Source organism: Penaeus monodon, chromosome 29 (genome assembly GCF_015228065.2).
Source record: "Penaeus monodon isolate SGIC_2016 chromosome 29, NSTDA_Pmon_1, whole genome shotgun sequence".
In the NCBI taxonomy this organism is placed as follows: domain Eukaryota; kingdom Metazoa; phylum Arthropoda; class Malacostraca; order Decapoda; family Penaeidae; genus Penaeus; species Penaeus monodon.
In genome coordinates, this window is record NC_051414.1 from 33,126,543 (window position 1) to 33,126,977 (window position 435).

A 435-nucleotide genomic window follows, 5' to 3' on the forward strand; every position below is an offset into this window, starting at 1 on the left:
AAGCTATAAGACAGGTAAAGAGAACTCTCACTTTCCAAATCCTTCCATTCATCAGCTGTATTTCAACCGCCGTGAGTTCCCGATCTGCGCCTGCGCTAAGCCATACAGATCTGCTGGCTATTTCATTCCTCGATAAAATAGATAAGGATAACCGAGATAAAAGGTCCGCTACACAGAAAACACCCGAGTTTATGGTAAGCTTAGTCCGCTCTGACTGTCGTTTCGAGCTGTATCTGAAGGAATATTTCAGAAGAATCTCTTACTAAATTAACGAAGAAGAAAGAGTGTGTGGGGTCGAAGGAACAGGTAAAGCGATTTTTCGAAAACATTCTTGTTTGCATTTTGTTTTATTCCGTGAAGTTCGAGAAAATGCGAGTTAATTAAGGAATGTGTGAATCTACGTTTCCTATATTTTAAGAATGAAAGCACGCATGC

General features: G+C 40.2%; 1 protein-coding gene across 1 annotated transcript in view; it reads left to right on the plus strand.

Annotated features, from left to right (window-relative positions):
• The first annotated feature begins 193 nt into the window (after positions 1–193).
• Positions 194–435, plus strand: part of LOC119592181 — a 14,195-nt gene continuing 13,953 nt past the window's right edge. Inside the window, exon 1 of the mRNA XM_037941010.1 lies at positions 194–306. The gene's annotated coding sequence lies outside the window, so the exon portion shown is untranslated. The remainder of the gene's footprint in view (positions 307–435) is intronic.